Consider the following 24,626-nt stretch of genomic DNA (forward strand, 5'->3'; position numbering starts at 1 on the left):
TTGATTGTATAACATTTGGAAGATTGTAATTTTTTAGGGAAAAAAATTGTAGTCCTACTGCCGTGTTATTGTGTACATTTCAATGCCGTGACCAGGATTCGAACCTGGGTTTTTGCGGCCACAACGCAAAGTACTAACCGCTATACTATCACGGCGAGCTACGTAGGACAGATGTACGGATATTAATATTTTACATAATTGTACAAAAAAAAATGGTTATATAAATCATTTACGATCAAGTTGGTCAAATGGGGTAATTTAGTAAATTATTAAAAAATCGAAATGCATGTTACGTTAAAATAATCTATATTATATGCCCACCAGTGTTGTTCACCATGTGTCCTACGTAGCTCGCCGTGATCGTATAGTGGTTAGTACATTGCGTTGTGGCCGCAATAACCCAGGTTCGAATCCTGGTCACGGCATTGATAAAACAATGTCACGGCAATGGGACTATTTTATTTTTACCCACAATGAATGAAATTTTGTTATTTTTACGCATAAAGGAGTACATTTTTTGTAGAAAGGTCCAAAATAAATAATTTCCATAGATACGAAATTGACAAGAAACATAAATGTCTGTCCTACGTAGCTCGCCGTAATCGTATAGTGGTTAGTACATTGCGTTGTGGCCGCAATAACCCAGGTTCGAATCCTGGTCACGGCATTGATAAAACAATGTCACGGCAATGCGACTATTTTATATTTACCCACAATGAATGCAATTTTGTTATTTTTACGCATTAAGGAGTACATTTTTTGTAGAAAGGTCCAACATAAATAATTTCCATAGATACCAAATTGACAGGAAACATAATTGTCTGTCCTACGTAGCTCGCCGTGATCGTATAGTGGTTAGTACATTGCGTTGTGGCCGCAATAACCCAGGTTCGAATCCTGGTCACGGCATTGATAAAACAATGTCACGGCAATTGAACTATTTTATTTTTACCCACAATGAATGCAATGATGTTATCTTGTACGCATTAGAAAGATTTTTTTAACGAAATGTTTTTACGACAAAAAATATGTCCATAGTTTTTATTTTACCCACATCTGACTCTGTGGCGCAATGGAGCGCGTCTGACTCCAGATCAGAAGGTTGCGTGCGTTTAAGTCAGGTCAGAGGTATTTATAAGTTTTGATACCAGCAGCAATGACAGATATCAAATACAAATTTAGCGGAAACATCAATGTCTGTCCTACGTAGCTCGCCGTGATCGTATAGTGGTTAGTACATTGCGTTGTTGCCGCAATAACCCAGCTTCAAATCCTGGTCACGGCATCGATAAAACAATGTTACGGCAAATGGACTATTTTATTTTTATCCACAATGAATACCCTGGTATCAAAACTTATAAATACCTCTGACCTAACCATATTATTTGTTACGCATTAGAATGTGTATATTTCTGTAGGAATGTCCGAAATAAATTATTTTTTACGATCACAAAGATGTCCATAGTTTTTGTTTACCTACATCTGACTCCGTGGCGCAATGGTAGCGCGTCTGACTCCAGATCAGAAGGTTGCGTGTTCAACTCACGTCGGGGTCAGTTTAACTTTTAAACCCACCAGCAATCTCTTACTCCACAATGAAGCAATCCTATTTTACAATTGGCTTCGATTTTTTTTAAATTAATTGATAACATTTGGAAGATTGTAATTTTTTAGGAAAAAAAATTGTAGTCCTACTGCCGTATTATTGTGTACATTTCAATGCCGTGACCAGGATTCGAACCTGGGTTTTTGCGGCCACAACGCAAAGTACTAACCGCTATACTATCACGGCGAGCTACATAGGACAGATGTAAGGATATTTATATTTTACATAATTGTACAAAAAAAAAATGGTTATATAAATCATTTACGATCAAGTTGGTCAAATGGGGTAATTTAGTCAATTATTAAAAAATCGAAATGCATGTTACGTTAAAATAATCTATATTATAATAATTCCCACCAGTGTTGTTCACCATGTGTCCTACGTAGCTCGCCGTGATCGTATAGTGGTTAGTACATTGCGTTGTGGCCGCAATAACCCAGGTTCGAATCCTGGTCACGGCATTGATAAAACAATGTCACGGCAATGGGACTATTTTATTTTTACCCACAATGAATGCAATTTTGTTATTTTTACGCATTAAGGAGTACATTTTTTGTAGAAAGGTCCAAAATAAATAATTTCCATAGATACCAAATTGACAGGAAACATAAATGTCTGTCCTACGTAGCTCGCCGTGATCGTATAGTGGTTAGCACATTGCGTTGTGGCCGCAATAACCCAGATTCGAATCCTGGTCACGGCATTGATAAAACAATGTCACGGCAATGGGACTATTTTATTTTTACCCACAATGAATGCAATGATGTTATTTTGTACGTATTAGAGTTTTTTTAAAGAAATGTTTTTACGACAAAGAATATGTCCATAGTTTTTATTTTACTCACATCTGACTCCGTGGCGCAATGGTAGCGCGTCTGACTCCAGATCAGAAGGTTGCGTGTTCAAATCACGTTGGGGGCCGTTTAACTTTTGATACCAGTAGCAATAACATAATTATGTTCGCATTATACCCGCCGTCAGCCTTATTTTACGACTAAGAAGATGTTACATATTTGTTCACTAATATTAGACTCTGTGGCGCAATGGAGCGCGTCTGACTCCAGATCAGAAGGTTGCGTGCGTTTAAGTCAGGTCAGAGGTATTTATAAGTTTTGATACCAGCAGCAATGACAGATATCAAATACAAAATTAACGGAAACATCAATGTCTGTCCTACGTTGCTCGCCGTGATCGTATAGTGGTTAGTACATTGCGTTGTGGCCGCAATAACCCAGGTTCGAATCCTGGTCACGGCATTGATAAAACAATGTCACGGCAAATGGACTATTTTATTTTTATCCACAATGAATACCTTGTTATCAAAACTTATAAATACCTCTGACCTAACAATATTATTTGTTACGCATTAGAATGTGTATATTTCTGTAGGAATGTCCGAAATAAATTATTTTTTACGATCACAAAGATGTCCATAGTTTTTGTTTACCTACATCTGACTCCGTGGCGCAATGGTAGCGCGTCTGACTCCAGATCAGAAGGTTGCGTGTTCAACTCACGTCGGGGTCAGTTTAACTTTTAAACCCACCAGCAATCTCTTACTCCCCAATGAAGCAATCCTATTTTACAATTGGCTTCGATTTTTTAAAATTATTGATAATATTTGGAAGATTGTAATTATTTAGGAAAAAAAATTGTAGTCCTACTGCCGTGTTATTGTGTACATTTCAATGCCGTGACCAGGATTCGAACCTGGGTTTTTGCGGCCACAACGCAAAGTACTAACCGCTATACTATCACGGCGAGCTACTTAAGACAGATGTAAGGATATTTATATTTTACATAATTTTACAAAAAAAAATGGTTATATAAATCATTTACGATCAAGTTGGTCAAATGGGGTAATTGAGTCAATTATTAAAAAATCGAAATGCATGTTACGTTAAAATAATCTATATTATAATAATGCCCACCAGTGTTGTTCACCATGTGTCCTACGTAGCTCGCCGTGATCGTATAGTGGTTAGTACATTGCGTTGTGGCCGCAATAACCCAGGTTCGAATCCTGGTCACGGCATTGATAAAACAATGTCACGGCAATGGGACTATTTTATTTTTACCCAAAATGAATGCAATTTTGTTATTTTTACGCATTAAGGAGTACATTTTTTGTAGAAAGTCCCAAAATAAATAAATTCCATAGATACCAAATTGACAGGAAACATAGATGTCTGTCCTACGTAGCTCGCCGTGATCGTATAGTGGTTAGTACATTGCGTTGTGGCCGCAATAACCCAGGTTCGAATCCTGGTCACGGCATTGATAAAACAATGTCACGGCAATGTGACTATTTTATTTTTACCCACAATGAATGCAATGATGTTATCTTGTACGCATTAGAAAGAGTTTTTTAAAGAAATGTTTTTACGACAAAAAATATGTCCATAGTTTTTATTTTACCCACATCTGACTCCGTGGCGCAATGGTAGCGCGTCTGACTCCAGATCAGAAGGTTGCGTGTTCAAATCACGTTGGGGGCCGTTTAACTTTTGATACCAGTAGCAATAACATAATTATGTTCGCATTATACCCGCCGTCAGCCTTATTTTACGACTAAGAAGATGTTACATATTTGTTCACTAATATTAGACTCTGTGGCGCAATGGAGCGCGTCTGACTCCAGATCAGAAGGTTGCGTGCGTTTAAGTCAGGTCAGAGGTATTTATAAGTTTTGATACCAGCAGCAATGACAGATATCAAATACAAAATTAGCGGAAACATCAATGTCTGTCCTACGTAGCTCGCCGTGATTGTATAGCGGTTAGTACATTGCGTTGTGGCCGCAATAACCCAGTTTCGAATCCTGGTCACGGCATTGATGAAACAATGTCACGCCAAATGGACTATTTTATTTTTATCCACAATGAATAGCCTGGTATCAAAACTATATCTCTGACCTAACAATATTATTTGTTACGCATTAGAATGTGTATATTTCTGTAGGAATGTCCGAAATAAATTATTTTTTACGATCACAAAGATGTCCAGAGTTTTTGTTTACCTACATCTGACTCCGTGGCGCAATGGTAGCGCGTCTGACTCTAGATCAGAAGATTGCGTGTTCAACTCACGTCGGGGTCAGCTTAACTTTTAAACCCACCAGCAATCTCTTATTCCACAATGAAGCAATCCTATTTTACAATTGGCTTCGATTTTTTTTAATTAATTGATAACATTTGGAAGTTGTAATTTTTTAGGAAAAAAAATTGTAGTCCTACTGCCGTGTTATTGTGTACATTTCAATGCCGTGACCAGGATTCGAACCTGGGTTTTTGCGGCCACAACGCAAAGTACTAACCGCTATTCTATCACGGCGAGCTACGTAGGACAGATGTAAGGATATTTATATTTTACATAATTGTACAAAAAAAAAATGGTTATATAAATCATTTACGATCAAGTTGGTCAAATGGGGTAATTTAGTCAATTATTAAAAAATCGAAATGCATGTTACGTTAAAATAATCTATATTATAATAATGCCCACCAGTGTTGTTCACCATGTGTCCTACGTAGCTCGCCGTGATCGTATAGTGGTTAGTACATTGCGTTGTGGCCGCAATAACCCAGGTTCGAATCCTGGTCACGGCATTGATAAAACAATGTCACGGCAATGGGACTATTTTATTTTTACCCACAATGAATGCAATTTTGTTATTGTTACGCATTAAGGAGTACATTTTTTGTAGAAAGGTCCAAAATAAATAATTTCCATAGATACCAAATTGACAGGAAACAATGTCTGTCCTACGTAGCTCGCCGTGATCGTATATAGTGGTTAGTACATTGCGTTGTGGCCGCAATAACCCAAGGTCGAATCCTGGTCACGGCATTGATAAAATAATGTCACGGCAATTGGACTATTTTATTTTTACCCACAATGAATGCAATGATGTTATCTTGTACGCATTAGAAAGAGTTTTTTAAAGAAATGTTTTTACGACAAAAAATATGTCCATAGTTTTTATTTTACCCACATCTGACTCCGTGGCGCAATGGTAGCGCGTCTGACTCCAGATCAGAAGGTTGCGTGTTCAAATCACGTTGGGGGCCGTTTAACTTTTGATACCAGTAGCAATAACATAATTATGTTCGCATTATACCCGCCGTCAGCCTTATTTTACGACTAAGAAGATGTTACATATTTGTTCACTAATATTAGACTCTGTGGCGCAATGGAGCGCGTCTGACTCCAGATCAGAAGGTTGCGTGCGTTTAAGTCAGGTCAGAGGTATTTATAAGTTTTGATACCAGCAGCAATGACAGATATCAAATACAAAATTAGCGGAAACATCAATGTCTGTCCTACGTAGCTCGCCGTGATTGTATAGCGGTTAGTACATTGCGTTGTGGCCACAATAACCCAGGTTCGAATCCTGGTCACGGCATCGATAAAACAATGTTACGGCAAATGGACTATTTTATTTTTATCCACAATGAATACCCTGGTATCAAAACTATATCTCTGACCTAACAATATTATTTGTTACGCATTAGAATGTGTATATTTCTGTAGGAATGTCCGAAATAAATTATTTTTTACGATCACAAAGATGTCCATAGTTTTTGTTTACCTACATCTGACTCCGTGGCGCAATGGTAGCGCGTCTGACTCTAGATCAGAAGGTTGCGTGTTCAACTCACGTCGGGGTCAGCTTAACTTTTAAACCCACCAGCAATCTCTTACTCCACAATGAAGCAATCCTATTTTACAATTGGCTTCGATTTTTTTTAATTAATTGATAACATTTGGAAGATTGTAATTTTTTAGGAAAAAAAATTGTAGTCCTACTGCCGTTTTATTGTGTACTTTTCAATGCCGTGACCGGGTTTTTGCGGCCACAACGCGAAGTACTAACCGCTATACTATCACGGCGAGCTACGTAGGACAGATGTAAGGATATTAATATTTTACATAATTGTACCAAAAAAAATGGTTATATAAATCGTTTACGATCAAGTTTGTCAAATGGGGTAATTTAGTCAATTATTAAAAAATCGAAATGCATTTTACGTTAAAATAATCTATATTATATGCTCACCATTGTTGTTCACCATGTGTCCTACGTAGCTCGCCGTGATCGTATAGTGGTTAGTACATTGCGTTGTGGCCGCAATAACCCAGGTTCGAATCCTGGTCACGGCATTGATAAAACAATGTCACGGCAATGGGATTATTTTATTTTTACCACAATGAATGCAATTTTGTTATTTTTACGCATTAAGGAGTACATTTTTGTAGAAAGGTCCAAAATAAACTAGATTTGAACTCGTCACTACGGACGAGTTAGGTTATCCGCATCGCAAAAGCCACTCGCACGCCACACGTCAGAATATTGCGCGCAGAAAAACGATTATGCCATTGAAAAAAAATTTAGCGCGCTCTCTATTTTGCGTCACGTATAAGTATATACGGTATACGCTATATACTGTATAGGTACAACATACAGTGCAGAATAGGTGAAAATAAGTGACCAAAGTTACTGACGCTTTTGCACATGATGACGTCATAACAATTTCAAAAAATGGTAAATCATGCGAAAGATAATTGATTGACCTAGACAATACAAAAAAAATGGAAGGCAATGGAATACGGATAAGTGGAGATGCGCTCTATTAAATGTGACGAGCTATGACGAAAGAGACAAAAATCCTATATTTTATATCCGAGTGGCCATACGATGACGTTAAAATGTCCGGTTAGCCATATCGATGCATGATCCGATATTTACAACTCATCATCTTCCAGAATATGTCATCCACAAAAAGTTGACCGTGTAGTTTAGAATTTATGACTGTTTAAAAAGAAGCATAATTTTGACGAATTTTTTAACTTTTTTATCAAAAACGCGCGCAAATTGTCAAATTCTACGTGCTCGTATGACGTGATATTAAGTCGAAATTGTTTTAAAATTGGTAAAATTACTAGAAAAGGCTGGAAAAACAACAATAACGCTACATGCGCACGCGCGCGTAAAAATGCGCGCGCGTGGGAATTTTTATATGTTTAAAATGACATGAAACGCGTAGAAAATTGATTAGAAATTGATTTTTCGCGTTTTTAGATTTTAAACGCACGTGCGCGCGTAACTTCGCGTGAAACATGCCATTTTTCCATAGTCAGTTAGCGCAAGATATAAATTAAACTTTAAATTGTTATATGGTTTTCGATCTATGTTAAATTCGCGAATTTCGTAAAAACGCGCGTAAGTCATGTTACGCAACTCTGAAGTCATTTAAAAATAGGAGGTGCACAACTTCACGTAAATGCCCATATGCTGTCAAAGTTATGAAATGTTATGTTTACACGTTTTAGAGATACGCGATGCACAACTAATTTCCGTTATTCGTTACATATTGGTAATTTTGGCGAGGATTGCATGCCATACTTCATGTGTTGATAACTCCATGTTGGTTGGTTTGTACAGAGTCGTTCTGATACAAGATACAAGAAAACTTTATTAATAACTTTGATAATACTGTATTACAAATACTATTTTATATATAAAGAATATTAAGAAATAACAAACTTGATAACAAACTCAAGTTTGTTTAGAAATAGGTAAGAAATTATGTGGATTGTTTAATTTGTAGTTGTTTTGTAATTTCTACTTACCCTCTAGGCTAGCTAGGCCTAATATGATTGATATAGAGGCATGTGTTTAGTGTGCTATACACCATACGGGAAGGCTGTAGTTTGAGAGATGACAAACGTCGTGAAGTTTTTCTGCCCGATGGCTTCCGGAGCAGCACGACAATCGTGTATGGCCTGATGTGTATGTTAAATATGAACTACACAGTGTACCTAGGCCTAGCCTGTTTTTAGTAGGACTAAACGGTGCTAGTTTCCTTTTGCACCTTGGATATATATATTAACTTTAGTTTTTAGTTTATAAGTTCTTAATTAAAGAGAAGAAACAACGACTCGTTGAATGAGCTTACAATTAATAATTATAGCATGTTGTAGGTCAGTCTAGTAGTCCTAGTAGTAGTGTAGGTCAGCGTAGTTCCCTTTCGCACCTGTCTTATCTCATTGTTACAAATGTTGGCGCTAGTTCCGTTTCGCACCTGTCATATATTTCGACTCAAAATTTGTTTAGGCCTAGTAACTTTATCGTGAGTACCACAACTTAGAATTAGGCCGCAAAAATACTGTTGGCGCTAGTTCCGTTTCGCACCTGTCATATATTTCGACTCAAAATTTGTTTAGGCCTAGTAACTTTATCGTGAGTACCACAACTTAGAATTAGGCCGCAAAAATACTTTTACGAAGAAGATCACACAAAAAGTAACAAATACATTTTTTTAATTGATGAATTTACAGACGTGCTTATCGCACATCGATTAGTGAATTTTGTGTTCAATGTTGTTGTTTCTATGGAGCGCCAAAAGAGCAATCATAATAGAGAGCTGAAAACTCAATTATTATAATGCGTATATTTAATGCATTTATTAGTGAAAATTACGTTCAATTTTAATATATTTTGCCAATGTCAATTGGCGCTCCATAGACACAACAACATTGAACATGGCGTAGGCCTATGCGAAATTCACGAACCGATGTGCGAGAAACACGTCTGTAAATTCATCAATTTAAAGGATTTATTTTTTACTTTTTGTGTGATCTCCTTCATAAAAGTATTTGAGGCCTAATTCTAAGGTGTGGTACTCACGATAAAGTTACTAAACAAATTTTGAATCGAAATAAATGACAGGTGCGAAACAGAACTAGCGCCCAAATGTTGATTTTTGATTTTTATAATATATTTTATAGAATATATTTTTGTCTTGTAGCTGTTGGAAGAGATAAACAATAGTGTAATAACATTGTTTTTACTTCATAATCTCTAGAATATCGTAAGTAGTGTACATAAATTAAAATAAATAATTTGTAGAGATGATTAATGGCCTCATGATTGGGAGTGAACTGTTGCCTTTTATTTTTTAGGCATTATTTTCTATTATGAAACATTTACATAATTCAGATTTTATTGTTTGTGATTAAAATATTAAATGAAATTAGCATTGAGACCACATGTAATCAGCCGGCCCATACCCAAAGTCATTTTGAGGAAATTTCTTAATTTTTCAGACATTGATTAAGAAGCATGTTGATTTGGAAAAAGTTTTTATGTTGTTTATTGCCATTATTAATGTTTTTACTTGTATTTTTTAGATTGTAGAAAATATAGGCCTACAGTGTCAGCTACAGCTGTGAGTATTAGTAGATTATCTGTTAAACGGAGAAAACATATTTTCCTTACTTTGTGAACTGTTGCCTGTTATTTTGTAGGCATTTTCTATTATGAAACATTTACATAATTCAGATTTTATTGTTTGTGAATATTAAATGAAATTAGCATTGAGACTACATGTAGGCCCTAATCAGCCGTCTCATACCCAAAGTCATTTTGAGGAAATTTATTAATTTTTCAGACATTGATTAAGAAGCAATTACACCCCTTGATACAGTTAATATCAAGATGTGATAAAACAAATACATTACAAATTGTTAAAAATGCAAAATAAAGTTTACATCATTTAAAATCGGTAAAATCTACTACAGGTACCATGAAATGTGTTATACAGTATTTTGTGTATTATGAGTCACGTGTGCTGCCGATTAATCATTATTCATTTTACATGATACCTATGACAGGGCCTTATTAAAAAAAATACATTAGTTTTTGTAGTTTATTTTAACCTATAAAAAAAATTGGGTTATGTAAAAGATACCAACTAGAATCATATAGTTTGGACTACATTATTTTCAAGTTATGACTCACAACATAGTATGTTTCTTTGATCTATCATCTTTAACGACTAATGAGTTTAATTAAGCGATTAAATCGCACAAAGATTGTGAAGTGAATGATTATATCATGAGTATTACAATTATGCTGCTTGAGCATGCCTACTAATACTATGCAAGAATTTTCTCTTATAAGTCATGGGGTAGAGAAAAAATATATATAACATTATTAATAATTTTTCTTTCTCTTTTATTGCAGAGTTTTGAAGAATTAATCCGCTGGGTCTCAGAAGAGACCCGGATCTCCGAAAGAGATCCTGCTCTCCGAAAGAGAGTACCAACGAGGATTAACCGATTATAAGTATTCCAAATCAGCAACAACGAAAGCAAATTTAAAGCAAAATCTCCACTGGATGAATTATTTTAAGCAAAATCTCCACTGGATGAATAAAACGAAATCTCAAATCTTTTTATAGACAGCAGTCTATTATCTATCTATCTATCTAAATCTATCTATCTTTCTATTATCTATAGAAACTTTATCAAGGCTTTTGCAGAACCAAAAAAGTTAGGCGTAGTGAATATAAACATTAGTTGTCTCGAAACACAATTTGGAAAGATAAATATAAGTTTAGCAGGAAAAAAAACATATTTGTATAAAGTAATTACGAAGTAGAATACATCAATTGTATAGAATTTGAAAACAATTTCTGGATTTGATTAACCATACATAATGGATACACTATTAATAACCTTTATTATTGGTATGTTGTTTTTAATGTTCTTCTTAATGTTATGGTGCTTTTTTAAGAATAATAAAGAAAATACAAATAAAGAGTACAATAATGTCAATACAGCTGGTAATGTTGATAGTGGTATTATAGATACAACAGAATTTGAAACAGTCATTGATGAAATCTTGGACCTACTTGACCAATGTTGCTTATCTAAGAATGTCAAAGACATGAGCACTATAAAACTGGAAAATGATGATACATGTAATGTCGATTGTGAAGTTATCAAAGATACAACGGAATTTAAAGAAATAATTGATGATATCATAAACATATTATCTTATGGTACAGAGGTCGCTTCAGAGTTTGATGATACATGCGATTTGTGTAGTATTGAAGTGAAAGCAGACGACAATTGCATAACATGTGACTGTTGTAGTCAATATTTTCATGTGAAATGTGTAAGAGATGTTTTTGAAGACAAACTATGTGATTCCAGAGTAATTTGGATTTGTTCAATGTGTGGGTATAGTAATTTTGTTGATAACATATTGGGTGAAATAGGTATTCCCTGTCATTTCAATAGATATACGATTCTAGAAACTGATGAATCTGTCACTGCAGACTTAACGAAAAATAAGGAAAAACGTAATAATGCCAAATTAAAAAAATGTCAACAAACAGGAAGTGAAGATTTACTTGGTAATGATTGGATAAGGGTCAGATCAAAGAAAAGAACCGACAACAGAAAAAAAAGATGTAAAAATAGAGGAAATAAGAAAAGGAGAAAGCGCGTTATAAATGGTATAAGTATAGAACCAGGTGTAAAATATATCGGCAAAGGTGTAAAAGATTTCTATGAAAGACGAAATAATAACAAAATGGAATGGAACATGAATACAAGTACTTATAGAGAATACAAGGAAAATGACGAAACGAATGGTAAGCCTATGTGTGATGTTTTGAAAAATACAAAGGTAACAAACGGAATACAACAACAATCAGGTGGTGGTTCGAAACGAAATAGCAAGGGTCGTTTTGTCAAAAGTAAGAAGATTGATAACAAAGAATCACAAGATAATATGAACCTGAATTTAAAACACCACAAGAATGATTGCGATACTATGGAACGGATTGGCGAAGATATTATTTTAAAGAAAGGTAAAAATGACAATTCAGAAATGAAAACTGATGACGACTTTAAAATGAAATGTACTGAAGAAAACGACAACACAGCGACTGACGATGTGAAATCACAAAATAGTAGCAAAATGAATGACAGAACTAATAGATTTGATAGTAATGTTACAGATCATAAAAATCAAACATGTGCAAGTTGTGAATTTGACGAAAACGAAGTATCGATAATTGATGACGGATCTAAAAAAGCAGTGACTGAAAAAATTAGGTCCCATACTAAACCTAAATGTGACCAACATGCTATCGATGTGGATATTGAAGTTTTAACAAAAAATAATTTTTCGGAAGAATTGATAATCGATGAGAGATCAAAACAAAAGAATGCACCAATAAGGCAGAATACACAATCAATAAATGAATTACAACTATATAATAGTAATGATAATAATATAACTGTAGCACAGGGTAGTTTTAATCAAGGGAATTATAGATTTGGCTTTGCAGGTGGTAAACAGTGTGTTGCAAATAGTCTTGTAGCTATTCTTTATTCTACAAAGATGAATGGAAATGAATTTTACACCAAAGACCTTGATACAATATTGACTCTTGGAAATGAGTTGTACCGTTACATTCAAAAAGATTCCACTATGCACGAGGACCTTTTGATGATTTCTGAACTGCCGAAAGAATTGGATATCTTGGATAACACATTTGTAATATCTCCAAAAGAATCAGTTTTTGGCATAATAGATGGGAATCTCGAATTTATGGCTGAATATGGAGCCTTGTCATTAAAGCAAGCTCTTGAACAAGAATTAAACCAACATGATGCATTTTTTATGAATTTTAACAGAAGCACATTTTCTATTATTAAACGTGTAAATGGTTTCCTTATATTTGATCCACATGCAAGAGATCGATTTGGTTGTGTTAGTGAGCATGGAAAGAGTATTTTACTTTACAGTCCATCTTGGCAAGGTGTGTACGACTATTGTATAAGATTAGCAAGGTCAATGAACTGTAATTTACATGACACCGAGTTTGAACTGACTGGTGTAAATATTGAAAATAAGTCTATGATGTTATGTTCCGCTTCTGTGCTTGATGATAATTGTGAACAAAGAAACTTGGGAAACGTCGATGTTGATGAACCTAGTACGTCTTATCAGTATAAATGTAGTACAAGATTACCAGACAAGAATATTGATTCTAACGTTAAAGGCCAAAAACATAATGACTCATCAACTAATGGATGGCAAAATGATAATGATATTGAAATTGTTAATGTTCAGTATGGAAAAAAACCTGACGAGAATTTTAAATTTGTCCCGATCTTAGAAGAACAAAAGAAAAACATGTGTAATAAATTAGGCATTCATTGTGAACATACCGATATGAATTGTGGTATTAACAGAGCTAGTCAGATTGGACATCCTCTTCAAATTACAAATATTACAGGTGATGGTAATTGTTTTTATCGTGCAATTTCATACGTTATTTCTGGGACTGAAGATAATCATTTACTTTTAAGAAGAGCAATTACTAATCATTTATTGGAAACTGATGACTTATTTATTAATACATTTAGTCACGAATATAGATCAGTTAAGGAATATGTGTTTAAAAAAAGAGTAATGGATAATGGAACGTGGGCATCCAATACTGAAATAGGTGCAATGGCAAACTTGCTTAATACAGATATTTATTCATTTAATGATCAACTTTTGACGTGGCAATTGTTTTCTGCTAAAAAGCCGGGAAGAATAGATGATGTTACAACTGACAATGGTATATATATTTTGTACACCATGAATGTGCATTTTAATGTAGTGGAATCTGTAAATGTCAGTCAAAATAATTTTCAAGAAACAACAGGACAACTTGATATGGATGTGACATCCCAAAAGAATTATACAACAAAGAAACGAAAGCAAATGAGAAAAGAATGTCACACATTTGAAGACAAAGAACCAAAACACAAAAGGAGTAAAACTGTTGAGGGACCTTGTTCTGGAAATGAAGTAAAAACATTGAGAAGGAAAAGAAAAATATCTTATGAAAATAGAAAGCAAAAAGAAAAGAATCGTCAGAGAATGAAAAGAAGAAGAGAAGAAAAAGATAATTCAATAGAAAAAAATGAAAATAGAAACAAATATCAAATTGATCCTGCATACAGAGAAGAAAAGAAACGTAAAGTAAAGGAGGCACAACAAATAAGATATGCTGATGATGATTATAAATTCCAAAAAAGGAAGGAAAACAGAAAAAGACAACACAAAATGTATAGATGTGAACCTGAATATAATGTTAAGGTACGAAATAAAGCTAAACATAACTACAATATTGATTTGGATTACCGAACAACCAAAAAAGAAACAGTGAAGAATAGATACAACAATGATACAATGTTTAGACATAAAACTATACAAAATAATAAACAAAGAAATCAGGAAAGGTATCACAATGATACACAATTTCGAAAAAATTTGAAGCAAAATTTAGCACAGAAGTATTGTACTAATTCACAATTCAGAGAAAACATTACCCAAAAATTGACAGAGAAGTATCAAAGTAATTTTAAATTTAGGCAAAACTGTAAAGAAAAATTTGTTAAAAAGTATCGGACTAATTTGAAATTTAGACAAAAATGGAAAGACAAACTGGCAGAAAAGTATCGGAGTAATTTGAAATTTAGACAAAACTGTAAAGAAAAATTGGCTGAAAAGTATCAGAGTAATTTGAAATTTAGACAAAACTTTAAAGACAAACTGGTAGAAAAGTATCGGAGTAATTTAAAATTTAGAAGAAAATGCAAAGACAAATTGGCAGAAAAGTATCGGAGTAATTTGAAATTTAGACAAAAATGCAAAGACAAATTGGCAGAAAAGTATCGGAGTAATTTGGAATTTAGACAAAACTGTAAGCAGAAATTGGCAGAGAAATATCGAGAGAATTCAAAATTTCGTCAAAGATGTAAGAAAAGATTTACAGAAAAGTATCATGGTGATGAAGGGTTCCGGAAAAAAATCATGAAGAAAAATATAAAAAATCGGAAAAAAATCAAAACAGAAAACACTAATTTTAATATTGTTTTAGAAAACTTCAAGAAAACAGTTTCTCGTGGTCCTGAAAATGTTTGTTGCGTATGCTTTAAATTGTTATTCAAAGATCAAGTTATGAAGTGCATCAAACCTAAATACAAAAATCAGGCTTGTATAAATGAAAAGTATTTGCATATTTGCAATAATGAATGTAATAAACCTTGTCAATTTGTCGAGTCACCAAGGTGTCATTTATGGATTTGTTTCACATGCCACAGGAAAATGCTAAAAGGGAAAGTTCCTGCAGAAGCTAATTCAAACAATTTACAACTATATGATATTCCTCCTGAGCTCAGGTGTTTAAATAATTTAGAGCAGCATTTGATTGGATTAAACATTCCTTTTATGAAATTAATGAATTTACCGAAAGGTGGACAGCATGGAATACATGGACCAGTCGTATGTGTACCATCAAATACTATTGAAACTGTAAAAATGCTGCCTAGACCACAGGTTGATGATCAATTAATATCCGTAAAATTGAAGCGAAAGTTGTCTTACAAAGGTTATTACAAATATAAATTTGTTAACACTGCTAATGTTATTCAAGCTCTTAGATATTTACAAGACCATAACAAGTGCTATTTTGATATAGCTATTAATGAAGAATGGCATAATTATTTATCTGAAGAAAACATCGAAAATGCAAATAATAATGTACATGAAAATCACACATGTGTAGAAAACAATGAAGAAGAAGAGGAAGAAGTAGAAGACCGATTGTGTGGTGCTATCTTTGATACAAGTTTCCAACCTGTTGACAGGCGACAAAATCTGGTTGATGAATATTTTAATGACATAATTTGTTGTGCACCGTGTGAAAATAATAGCCCTATTGCATTATTAAGTAATAAAAGCAATGAAGCAAAATCATTTCCAGTGTTATTTCCAACAGGACAACCAACATTCCATGATACGAGAGATGTTAAAATAACACTTGGACGTTATTTTCACAATAGATTAATGCATATAGATAACAGGTTTGCACAAAATACAGAATTCATATTTTATGCTCAATCTTTATATGAACTTCAACAAATTTTATCAAGTATTTCCATTGCATTGCGAAAAGGGTCAAGTAAAAAAGATGATTTTAGCAAAGTTACTGTATCCGATTTAAAAAATGTTACCAAAATTCAGGAGATTTTAAAATCTGATAGGGGTTATAAATTTCTAAAACAAATTCGTGGAACTCCACCGTACTGGCAAGCTACACAAAAAGATATAATAGCAATGGTTAGACAGATTGGAAAACCAACATTCTTTCTTTCATTCTCAAGTGCTGATTTCCGTTGGAAAGAAATAATGACGACATTGCTAAGTCAGTCTGGAGACCAAAGAAACATTGAAGAATTAGAATGGGCAGATAAATGTAATTTGTTGAAATCAAATCCAGTGACTGTTGCCAGAATGTTTGATAAACGCTTTCATACTTTTTTGAAAAATGTAATTTTGTCTGAAGCACAGCCTATTGGTAAAGTCGTAGATTATTTTTACCGAATTGAATTTCAAATGAGAGGAAGTCCACATGTTCATATGTTAGTATGGGTTGAAAATGCTCCTATTTTTGGTACAGATAAAGATAATGAAGTTATTAATTTTGTCGATAAATATATTTCTTGTGCTGTGCCATGTGAAACTGTAGATCCTGAACTGAATGAAATTGTTAAAAGTGTGCAAATTCACAGTAAAAGACATTCTAAATCATGTAAAAAAAAGGGAACAAATTGCAGATTTAACTTTCCCAGACAACCTTCTGGAAATACATTTGTTATGAGACCTACAATTGTGGATAAAGACAATGATGATAATGATGACAATAAACAAGCAATGGAGCTGTTAACCTCAGTAAAAGATGCTGTGACTAATGAAGAAACATATAAAAATGCAATAGAACTTTTCCAAAGTTTAGGTATTACACAGACTGCATTTGAGAAAGCAAATAATTGTGTAGCTACTGAGGAAAAAATTGTTATAAAGAGAAACCCTCAAGATGTGTGGGTAAATCAATATAATCCTTCCTTATTGAGAGCATGGAATGCTAATATGGATATTCAATATATTACAAATGTATATGCATGTATAATTTACGTTATAGGATATATGTCAAAATCTGAACGTGAAATGGGTTTACTGTTAAATCATGCAGCATCAGAAGTAAAAGAAGGCAATGAAGATGCTAGGCAAAGTTTTCGAAAACTTGGTAATGTTTATATGAATAATCGAGAAGTGTCTGCACAAGAAAGTATTTATCGTGTTTGTAGTTTAAGATTAAAAGAATGTTCAAGGAAAGTTGAATTTATCCCAGTAGGACCTAATCCTGTCAGAATGAGTTTACCACTAAGTGTAATTAAAAACAAAGAAGATGATGATGTAAGTGCATGGTTGCCAAATAAGATCGACAAATATAAAGCTCGACCTAATAGTTCTGAATTTAATAAAATGTGCCTTGCAAAATTTTGTTCGGAATATAGAATATTGAGTTCATCAGAAATGAAAGGAAACAAAAAAAAAAAGAATGTATTTCAGTTAAAAAAACAGTTGGGATTCATCCAAAAAAGAACACGGACTAGTAATGCTATAGTAAGATACCCTCGATTTCCAATGGATACAGCACCTGAGAAATATTTTTTGAGTATACTTCAGTTATTTCTACCAATTCGAAAAGATGAACAGTTAAAACCTCCAAATTTTGAAACGTATGAACAATTTCATGAGAAAGGATGTGTGAAATTATGTGGCTGTCAATTACAAACGGTAAAGTCAATAGTTCATGGAAACATGGAACAATATGAAAAAAGTGCTGATGACGTTGAAGAAGCACAGGAATGTTTATCAAAATTTGGACCACAAGAAGATGCATGGAGCTTATTATGTCCAGAAAGCGAAAAAGAAAGGTTAGACAACCCAAAGCCAAATGTAGAGGTTGATGATGAAGAAGATGAATTTTTCATTCCAGATTTTGGAATTCAAAAAAATCATACATCTAAAGTAGAGTCTAATTCATCTAATATTCCAAGACCAGAATTGAACAAAATGATTCGATCTTTAAATGAAAAACAACAACATATATTTTATAAGACAAGACAATGGTGTTTAGACAAAGTTAATGGTAAAAAACCTGAAGCATTTTACACTTTCATAACTGGAGGTGCTGGTACAGGAAAAAGTCATTTGGTAAATTGTATTTATAATGAAGCGACACGTATTCTTGGAAAGATTATGGAAAATCCCGATGATTTGTCAATATTGAAATTAGCTCCTACAGGAATCGCAGCATATGATATTAAAGGCCAAACAATTCATAGCGCTTTGTCTATACCGATTAATATTTCACTTCCGTATCAACCACTTGGAGAAGAAAAAATAAGTGCACTTCGTAATAAATTGGGCCAGTTGCAAATTGTTATTATAGATGAAATATCAATGGTAAATCAAAGGTTACTTTGGTATATCCACGGACGATTAAGGCAAATAAAACAAGTACGCAACGATAGTCCATTTGGTAACATTTCAGTAATTGCTGTTGGTGATTTTTATCAGTTACCCCCGGTGATGGGCAGTTCGTTATATAAAGACACATTGGAAAGCTCACTGTGGATAGATAACTTTAAGCAAGTACAGTTAGATCAAATCATGAGGCAAAAAGAGGATAAACAATTTGCTTTATTGTTAAACAAATTGCGTACAAAAGAAAAACATGATTGTTTGTCTGATAACGATTTATTAGTTCTAAAATCACGTGAAACAGGTGAAGAATGTGAAGATGCTGTTCATATTTACCCACGCAACAAACAAGTTGATGAATGGAATAAAAAAATGTTGCACAAAACCTGTACAGACATTGTATGCATTAAAGCAGAAGATAGTGTAGTAAATAGCAAGAAACAGAGCAAAAATTGTGACAAACCTCGGAATTCACGTCAAACTAGTTTACTAAATTATTTGTGGATTGCAATTAATGCCAGAGTGATGTTGATTAAAAATGTAGATGTTAAAAAAGGCTTAACGAATGGATGTATGGGACATGTTGATGAAATAGTCAAACCTGATCATAACAACGGACCAGTATCTATTAAAGTAAAATTTGACAATAATGACATTGGTATTCAGGCAATTGAAATGTTTAAAGAATCTATGGGAAAAAAATACAGTCGAAAACAATTTCCTCTCAAATTAGCATATGCATGCACAGTTCATAAAGTGCAAGGAATGACAATGGATAAAGCAGTGGTTTGCCTTAAAGATACTTTTACGCATGGTCAAGCATATGTAGGCCTCAGTCGTGTTACTTCAATAACTGGACTTACCATTGAAAATTTTAAACCTAGTCTGATTTATTGTGATCCAAACATAAAGAAGTGCTTAAATAATATGGATTCATACGTACAATGTGATAAACAAGGTCATGATTCGGCTTCTAGATTTTCAATAATGTTACATAACATTCAAGGGCTTAAACAACATTTTGTTGATCTTCAGTGTAATGATTTGTTTATGAATTCTAATATCATATGTCTAACTGAAACATGGTTAAACAAGGATGATGATGTTTTTGACGTACGCATTGAGCCGTATAAATTGTATCACCAAGCAAGGTATGATTCGTATTCTAATACAAATGATCTCAGTTCCAAAATAAAACATCAGGCTCATGGTGGCGTTGCAGTGTATGCCAAGAACACGTCTTCAAGTAGATTAAACATAGGTAATAATGATATAGAAGCAGTTTCATTTTTAATAACAAGTCCGATTTCTGTAGCCGTGTCAGTAATTTATCGACCCCCAAGTTATGATATTAATCAATTCTGTCAAAATTTGAGAAAACATTTGGAAGAGTTACATAAAATGAGCACAAAATGTATTGTAATGGGTGATTTTAATGAAAATCTTTTCAAACAATCTTCCAGAGTGAACAATTTAATGGCAGAGAATGAGTACAAACAACATGTTACATGTTCTACAACTGAAAACAATACATTGATTGATCATGTTTATAGCAAAGGTCTTGATTCAGTACAGACTGAAGTAATTCCAATTTATTATAGCTATCATGAAGCCATTCAAATTAAATTTTAATTGCATCAATGGTTTTTAAGTATTTGAATTATATTTCTGTAAAAACTTTTTAGGAATTGAAAATAGAACTGGATACAAATTAAAAAAAACAATTCGATAAAAACAAGCTGAAAATCATTATGACCCTCTATACACAAGAGGCAGCGAGTAATCTTTAACTTCAACCATTGTCATTCTCCTGTATAGGAAAAACAATATCTGGTGTCTAAACACATTTTAATCTTGTTTTTATGTGTTATATTATTATAGATATTGTTCTGAATTTGAATATGCAATGTTGCAATCTCTGTACATAATAATCGTTCAATATCTACCAGTATTCAAGTAATGTTGAAAATAAAAAGTTACATTTCACAGAAGAATAAAATACGTTTTGTTTTATACGATTACCAATACTTCATTAGGTCTATACATAATTTCAGTTGTATAATTGTTTTTTATATTCTTTTTTTTTCTATCCAGGTCCACATGAAATTACTAATACAGTAATTTACTCATTTGGAAAATAATAAATTTATTATCGATGCAAGAGGGGCAGCGAATAATCTGTAACTTCAACCCATGTCATTCTCCTGTATAGGAGAAACAATATCTGGTGAGTAAACAAATTTTAATTTTGTTTTTATGTGAGTTATATTATTATAAAAATTGTTCTGAATTTGAATATGCAATGTTGCAATCTTTGCACATAATAATCTTTCAATATCTACCGGTATTCAAGTAATGTTAAAAATAAAAAGTTCCATTTTACAGAAGAAAAAAATACGTTTTGTTTTATACGATTACCAATACTTCATTAGGTCTATACATAATTTCAGTTGTATAATTGTTTTTTATATTATTTTTTCTATCTATCCAGGTCCACATGAAATTACTAATACAGTAATTTACTCATGTGGAAGAATAATCAATTTATTATCTATGCAAGAGAGGCAGCGAATAATCTGTAACTTCAACCCATGTCATTCTCCTGTATAGGAGAAACAATATCTGGTGAGTAAACACATTTTAATCTTGTTTTTATGTGAGTTATATTATTATAGATATTGTTCTGAATTTGAATATGCAATGTTGCAATCTCTGCACATAATAATCTTTCAATATCTATCGGTATTCAAGTAATGTTAAAACTAAAAAGTTACATTTTACAGAAGAAGAAAATACGTTTTTTTTTATACGATTACCAATACTTCATTAGGTATATACATAATTCAGTATAATTGTTTTTTATTTTATTTGTTCTATCTATCCAGGTTCACAGTAATTTTCTCATTTGCAAGAATAATCAATTTATTTTCTTTTGGCTTTTAGGTGTTCAATAGAATGGTTTCATCTCTTCAATTATAATAGGATCCGGATATTTATTCATTAATGCAGCTCTTTCATAGAAATTGTCTAAACGCGGCAAATGATTAAATTATTAATTGTATTAATGATTGTTAAAAATTAAGAATCTTCTATAAATAGATTAATAATATGCGTTTAATGAATCCAAATTAACATGTATATAATGTAGGAAGTAAAATTACTGATCACCAAATAAACTACTGTATAGTATAAACAGCCTATTATAATTTTTAAAATTGTGTACAATTTGCAATAACCAATGAAAGCTTTAATAAATACATACATTTCATACTTATTATTTGTTTGAAATAAAAGATTATTTTTAACAGTTATGGTGTGATAATATTAGCTTTATCAGAAATATTTTATCTATTGGAGCAAGCTTCACTGGCAACTGAGATAAATGTCAGTAATCCATAAGATCAAATCACAGAGCAGAGGAGACAAGAAATTGTTATTATTATTATTCACACATGTAACTGGTTGTACTGTAGTATATTATGGTGTTTAGAACTGAAATTACGGGAGAAAACATTGTTTGATGTCATCAAAATGAAACATAAAAGTATGTCCATTTTCGGAAAATAATTCATTTCAATGAGCATAATTAAATAATATAATATAAATAATAATTCTGAAAATTTGGCACGTACAACTGAGATGCGTATTATGTTGAAGTGATGAACTATGCCAAAAAACAAATAAAAATCCTACTTTTCCAATTACTGGCCATAGCATGACATCATAGCAATCCAATAAGAAAATTTTTATGACAGCATATTACAGAATACATTATATGTTATATAATTTAATTATCCAAATAATTACATTAATACAAATTTAAAGAATTTTGGGAACGTTAACCTGAGATGCGCTCTATTTTAAACACGATTAATTTTTACGAAAGAGATGAAAATCTGACTTTTTAAATTCAACCGGCCATATAATGACGTCATGAAATTAGATAGACAACATTTGTATATGACTTCATATCTACAATTCAACAATTTCCATAAGTTTTAATCACGTGGGTCACTTTGTTAACTCATGTGTGAAGGAAAATTGATTGATCAAGAACATTAAAACGCATTAGCGTGATGCGCACAGTTAAATGGGATTAACTAATACAAAATAGAAAAAAAAATCTATTTTTAAAATTTGAGAGGCCATATGATGACGTCAGAACATCCTTTAGGTAAAATTTGTACATTAATTGATATCTACAACTCATTAGCTTCTACAATACATTTTTTAAAACGGGGTAAACTGCCATCTTGAGGAGCTAGAATTGAATCAAAATAGGTAAATTTTTGCACAAATTCGTATTATATTACCCTTTATTTAGCACACGATTTCTAAAGTTTAACATGCACGTGCATCGTTAATTTGCAATAAAAAGTCATGAAAATGAAAGAAATCGTGAACGTAGGCCTATGACCAACAAAAATCAATTGCAAAACACATTTTTCTACGCTTTGTACAAGCTGTGTGCACAAGTGCGTGCGCAAAACACAAACAATTTAGACAATTTTGAAATGCTCAAAATGACCTGAAATGTACGCAAATTAAATAGAAATTAATTTGGCGCATTTTAAAAATTCACTCGTAATCAAAAAAAAATAAATAAATAAATATAATAAACAAATTTGATTTAGGTTTTCCGCAGCGCAAACGCCACGTGCACGTCATACGTTAGAATATTGCACTCAGAAAAAACGATTATGCCATTGAAAAAATGTTAGTGCGCTCTCTATTTTGCGTCACGCCTAAGTATATACAGTATACACAATACTGTATACGTACTATATACAGTGAAGAATAGGTGAAAATAAGTGACCAAAGTTTTTAACGCTTTTGAACATGATGACGTCATCACAATTTTAAAAAAGGTGAATCATGCGAAAGGTAATTGATTGACCTAGACAATATAAAAAAATGGGAGAAAATGGAATACGGATAAGTGGAGATGCGCTCTATGTAATGTGTTGAGCTATGACGAAAGAGACAAAAATCCTATATTTTATATTCGAGTGGCCATACAATGACGTCACAATGTCCGGTTAGCCATATTCATGGATGATTTGATATCTACAACTCATATACTTCCATAATCTGCAATTTTAAAAAAGTTCACCACGTAGTTTAGAATCTATGACTCTTTTAAAAAAGGCATAATTTTCACGAATTTTTGAACTTTTTCATCAAAAATGCGCGCAAATTTTTCAATTCTACGTGCTCGTATGACGTGATTTTAAGTCGAAATTGTTTGAAAGTTGGTAAATCTACTAAAAAAAGACAGGAAAAACAAAAATCAAGCCAAAAAATGATGTTTTTGCGTTACGTGTGCACGCGCGCGTAAAAAAATTGCGCACGTGTGGGAATTTTTGAAATGCTCAAAATGACATGAAACGCGTAGAAAGTTGATTAGAAGTTGATTTTTCGCATTTTGAAATTTTAAACGCGCGTGCGCGCGTAACTTTCTCTGCAACCTGCCATTTTTAATCGATAGAAAGTTTGCGCTTAATATGACTTAAATTTTCACCAAGTTTCAATACAAAATGACTTTTGGTTTTTAATCTATGATCAATAATTGAAATTCATAAAATCACGCGTAACTTATGCTGCGCAACTCGGACGGGACCGAAAACCTTATTACGACATCTTCAGATAGAGGTCAATCTTCTGATAAAGTTATACAATGTTATGTTAAGAAGATTTAGAGATACACGCGCAACAAAATTCTGGGAAAGAAAGAAGAAAAAAGAAAAACTAGATTTGAACTCGTCACTACGGACGAGTTAGGTTATCCGCATCGCAAACGCCACGCGCACGCCACACGTTAGAATATTG

General features: G+C 33.0%; 1 long non-coding RNA gene and 18 other non-coding genes across 19 annotated transcripts; 15 read left to right on the top strand and 4 right to left on the bottom strand.

The window, feature by feature from the left end:
- Positions 1-83: 83 nt before the first annotated feature.
- Trnah-gug (transfer RNA histidin (anticodon GUG)) lies at positions 84-155 on the bottom strand. The gene has a single exon. It is a non-coding gene; the product is annotated as a tRNA-His (tRNA).
- Positions 156-353: 198 nt separating this feature from the next.
- On the top strand, positions 354-425 carry Trnah-gug (transfer RNA histidin (anticodon GUG)). The gene has a single exon. It is a non-coding gene; the product is annotated as a tRNA-His (tRNA).
- Positions 426-595: 170 nt separating this feature from the next.
- On the top strand, positions 596-667 carry Trnah-gug (transfer RNA histidin (anticodon GUG)). Its single transcript has one exon. It is a non-coding gene; the product is annotated as a tRNA-His (tRNA).
- A 170-nt stretch (positions 668-837) lies between these two features.
- On the top strand, positions 838-909 carry Trnah-gug (transfer RNA histidin (anticodon GUG)). The gene has a single exon. It is a non-coding gene; the product is annotated as a tRNA-His (tRNA).
- Positions 910-1,484: 575 nt separating this feature from the next.
- Positions 1,485-1,556, top strand: Trnaw-cca (transfer RNA tryptophan (anticodon CCA)). Its single transcript has one exon. It is a non-coding gene; the product is annotated as a tRNA-Trp (tRNA).
- Positions 1,557-1,720: 164 nt separating this feature from the next.
- On the bottom strand, positions 1,721-1,792 carry Trnah-gug (transfer RNA histidin (anticodon GUG)). The gene has a single exon. It is a non-coding gene; the product is annotated as a tRNA-His (tRNA).
- Positions 1,793-1,995: 203 nt separating this feature from the next.
- Positions 1,996-2,067, top strand: Trnah-gug (transfer RNA histidin (anticodon GUG)). The gene has a single exon. It is a non-coding gene; the product is annotated as a tRNA-His (tRNA).
- Positions 2,068-2,455: 388 nt separating this feature from the next.
- On the top strand, positions 2,456-2,528 carry Trnaw-cca (transfer RNA tryptophan (anticodon CCA)). Its single transcript has one exon. It is a non-coding gene; the product is annotated as a tRNA-Trp (tRNA).
- Positions 2,529-2,790: 262 nt separating this feature from the next.
- Positions 2,791-2,862, top strand: Trnah-gug (transfer RNA histidin (anticodon GUG)). The gene has a single exon. It is a non-coding gene; the product is annotated as a tRNA-His (tRNA).
- Positions 2,863-3,061: 199 nt separating this feature from the next.
- On the top strand, positions 3,062-3,133 carry Trnaw-cca (transfer RNA tryptophan (anticodon CCA)). Its single transcript has one exon. It is a non-coding gene; the product is annotated as a tRNA-Trp (tRNA).
- A 162-nt stretch (positions 3,134-3,295) lies between these two features.
- Trnah-gug (transfer RNA histidin (anticodon GUG)) lies at positions 3,296-3,367 on the bottom strand. The gene has a single exon. It is a non-coding gene; the product is annotated as a tRNA-His (tRNA).
- Positions 3,368-3,569: 202 nt separating this feature from the next.
- Positions 3,570-3,641, top strand: Trnah-gug (transfer RNA histidin (anticodon GUG)). The gene has a single exon. It is a non-coding gene; the product is annotated as a tRNA-His (tRNA).
- A 170-nt stretch (positions 3,642-3,811) lies between these two features.
- On the top strand, positions 3,812-3,883 carry Trnah-gug (transfer RNA histidin (anticodon GUG)). The gene has a single exon. It is a non-coding gene; the product is annotated as a tRNA-His (tRNA).
- A 149-nt stretch (positions 3,884-4,032) lies between these two features.
- Trnaw-cca (transfer RNA tryptophan (anticodon CCA)) lies at positions 4,033-4,105 on the top strand. The gene has a single exon. It is a non-coding gene; the product is annotated as a tRNA-Trp (tRNA).
- Positions 4,106-4,867: 762 nt separating this feature from the next.
- Trnah-gug (transfer RNA histidin (anticodon GUG)) lies at positions 4,868-4,939 on the bottom strand. The gene has a single exon. It is a non-coding gene; the product is annotated as a tRNA-His (tRNA).
- A 203-nt stretch (positions 4,940-5,142) lies between these two features.
- On the top strand, positions 5,143-5,214 carry Trnah-gug (transfer RNA histidin (anticodon GUG)). The gene has a single exon. It is a non-coding gene; the product is annotated as a tRNA-His (tRNA).
- A 390-nt stretch (positions 5,215-5,604) lies between these two features.
- Trnaw-cca (transfer RNA tryptophan (anticodon CCA)) lies at positions 5,605-5,677 on the top strand. The gene has a single exon. It is a non-coding gene; the product is annotated as a tRNA-Trp (tRNA).
- Positions 5,678-6,697: 1,020 nt separating this feature from the next.
- Trnah-gug (transfer RNA histidin (anticodon GUG)) lies at positions 6,698-6,769 on the top strand. Its single transcript has one exon. It is a non-coding gene; the product is annotated as a tRNA-His (tRNA).
- Positions 6,770-8,050: 1,281 nt separating this feature from the next.
- LOC140046477 (uncharacterized) lies at positions 8,051-11,457 on the top strand. The gene is made up of 4 exons (XR_011844795.1): positions 8,051-8,185; positions 9,418-9,480; positions 9,800-9,837; positions 10,635-11,457. It is a non-coding gene; the product is annotated as an uncharacterized lncRNA (long non-coding RNA).
- The last annotated feature ends 13,169 nt before the right edge of the window (positions 11,458-24,626 follow it).

This window comes from Antedon mediterranea, chromosome 1 (genome assembly GCF_964355755.1).
Source record: "Antedon mediterranea chromosome 1, ecAntMedi1.1, whole genome shotgun sequence".
Classification (NCBI taxonomy): Eukaryota; Metazoa; Echinodermata; class Crinoidea; order Comatulida; family Antedonidae; genus Antedon; species Antedon mediterranea.